Consider the following 3,290-nt stretch of genomic DNA (forward strand, 5'->3'; position numbering starts at 1 on the left):
CAAAGATCTATCTAATCATACTTGAAATTGAAATAGCAAAAGGCAAAAGTAATGACAAGAAATTAAAAGGAAAACTTAGCTAGGAATTGAACTTTGAATACTTGAACTTGAAATTGAACTTTAATCTTGAACTTGAATGTAGATCACAATCTTGCACCAAAGATCTATCTAATCATACTTGAAATTGAAATAGCAAAAGGCAAAAGTAATGACAAGAAATTAAAAGGAAAACTTAGCTAGGAATTGAACTTTGAATTTGAACTTGAACTTGAAATTGAACTTTAATCTTGAACTTGAATGTAGATCACAATCTTGCACCCCATTTCAATAGAGAAGTTTTCTTTCCTTTATCTCTTTTCTTTTGCAAGATTTATGTTTATTACTTGTGTCTTTGTGTTCTTTATGCTATTTAATCATAAGTAGTTAGTTTATGGGCTTGAGTTAGGGTTGTATTATCTATTTTGATGCTTGTTATGTGATTATTGCATAAAAGGGGATGAACACCCATTTAGGGTTCTTGAGTTTGAATTGGGTTTATTTCTATCTTTCAATAGTTAATGGCCAATGATTATTGTGTCTTTGGAAAGTCTTTCATTTCAATGGAAGTTGGATGGAAGATTTAAGCCAACCCAATTTCAAACCCATTTTCTCTTCTATGAAAATAGGGGTAGATTTGGGGCTTAAATAGCTTTTGTTCTTCAAGAACTTAGGTTGATACACCATGAAAATGGGGCAACCTTTGTTCTAATCCTTGTGGAAACTTGGATTCCTTTGTGCTTGCCTCAAGAACATGTGGTTAATGTTCTTCCCCCAAACTTAAGTGTTAAATCATCTAGATGGTAATGCCCCTAACTTGAGTCCTATTTCTTTATTTTGCAGTTATCTATTGCTTATGTGTGTTTGTTCTACCTTGTTGTCGTTTGCTTAGCTTCTTGTTGATTTCCTTGTACTAGTGCCTAGTTTAGTGATTGCATATTACGTGCCATAATCCCCAATCCTCAGCGGAACGACAAATCTAAACCCGTATACTTCATTTTTGACAACGATCAATGGCATCGGTTTTTGAGTAGTAAGTGCCTTTGGATTAACATGAGCAAGTGTTCAAGTTAGAGAGTCTAACCCCCCCTTTTTACTTTCAATTTTTGCAATTTACTTTGTTTACTTTTTAATCTTTTTGTCATTTCAATTGCTACTACTCTCACTTGCAACTACTTCTAGTTGCAAAACACTCTCTTGTCTTTGTGTTGATAGGTTGATCCTCTATGATGTATTCTCAAGCAAGATATCAACAAGAGGATTACTATGAGAACCAAGGAGGATATAGGCAACCAAGGGGAGGCTATAATGCTCAAGTTTCTAACCCCTATGGTTATAGAGATTATGAGGGTTATGAACAACCCTACTCAAGGGCATATAGATCTTCACAAGAAGAATATAATGGTCAACTTTCTAACCCCTATCGTTATGAAGATGATGAGGATTATAGAGCACAATATCAACCAAGAAAGCCACCACCAATGGATGAGGCTCCTACGGAAAGTTTTGAGGACAAAATGGTAAGGATGTTTGGTGAGCTTAGGCAAGAAATGGCCAACATAAGTCAAGAGTGGAAACAAGACTTTAGGCAAGAATTCTCCACTATAAGGAAAGATGTCTCTAATTTTAGACAAGAGAGTCATGCTTCAATAAGGAACTTGGAAACACAAGTAGCTCAAAACTCCAAGGCATTGGCCGAGAGATCACAAGGAGATGTCATAGAGGAAGAAGAGCCTAAAGAAGATGTTAAAGACAAAGAAGAAAACATTGAGCTTGCATATGGTAAGACACTTGACCCTATTAGTGTTAGCACTACTCTTGGTGATAAAATTTCTAAATCTTGGGCCGACATGTGTGATGAGAATAATGATTGTGATGATATTCATGTGCCTATTCATTTTGATAATGCTAACATTGATTGTGTTGATGATGGAATTGAAAACGTGGTAGATATGACTAGTGAAAATAATGGCATAAATGAAGATGTTGATAATGAGGTCAATTTTTTCAACCCTTATGACTTTAGTGATAGTGATTCATTTGACTCCTCCTCCTCCGATGATGAAAATTGTGTTGATACTTGTGAAAATAATTCTTTCAATTCTATGGAGAATAATCCAATAGAGTCATGTGTGGATAATTTCTCTAATTCTTATGATAGCAACTCTTCCAATCCTTGTGAAAACAATTCTTCCGTTTCTTTAAAAGATAATGATGACCTTGAATCTTTCACATTTGATGATAATGCTTTGATTAATGAGAATGATGATAAATTGCATGAGATGGTATGTGGTGATGATGATGTGCATGATGATGCGAATGTGTGTGAATTGAATGATGTTGAGTTCTTGAAATTCTTTGATGATTGTATTGATGATGCTATATATATTCATGAGTTGATTGGTGAAGATAAGGAGGAAATGGGTGGCGATCTACGGGATGTTTTGTCAAGTAAGGAAGAAGAAGGGGTTGAAAAAGAAAATGTAAAAGATGAGGTTGAAGGCAAGGAAAAGACAAGAGATGAGAGTGTAAAGGAGGAAGTTGAGTATAAAGTGAGAAATGATGAAAAGGAGTTTGGTGAAAAGAAGAAAAATGAAAAAAGAGGAAATTCGGAAGAGAATAGCATACTCATGGACGTGGATAGTTGCAAACCTTTGGAAGAGAGTATGCTATTAATAGAATTAAAGGAGTTTATCAATGCCCGGCACTTGAGGGCATATCGTGAGGAAAGAGTGGATGGGGCAAAAGGACTTGTCCCCGTCCAAGTATGTTGGAATGAAGGCTTGAAAGTTGCGTCGGGCTACGGACGTTAAACGGAGCGCTTCTCGGGAGGCAACCCGATGTTATCTTACATTTTTACGCATTTTGTTTTTGTCGTTTACTTTTGCTTTCAATAAAGTTTTGCATTAATGGAAGATAAATTCTCTAATATGGTTTGTAGTATTGCAATGTGTTTGTTGATGGTGTAGGATATGGTTTGTAGTATTGCAATGTGTTTGTTGATGGTGTAGGAAAAGTGATAAATAGCTCAAAGCTAAGAGGTTATGCCTTTCCCACCATGATTAAAGGCAATGCACTCAAAGTGAGCTAAGGGGAGTCTCTTTATCTCCCTTACCTATTTTCATTACCTATATGCTTTCCTTTTAAAGTGTGGAAACCGGGAGATGGTGACATTGCATTGCTTGTTTGAAATCCTTCATAAAAGCTTGTTTGTGTGATCCGTTAGCCCATAACACACTTTTAAAGTGTGGAAA

The sequence above is a fragment of the Ipomoea triloba genome, chromosome 7 (assembly GCF_003576645.1).
Source record: "Ipomoea triloba cultivar NCNSP0323 chromosome 7, ASM357664v1".
Classification (NCBI taxonomy): Eukaryota; Viridiplantae; Streptophyta; class Magnoliopsida; order Solanales; family Convolvulaceae; genus Ipomoea; species Ipomoea triloba.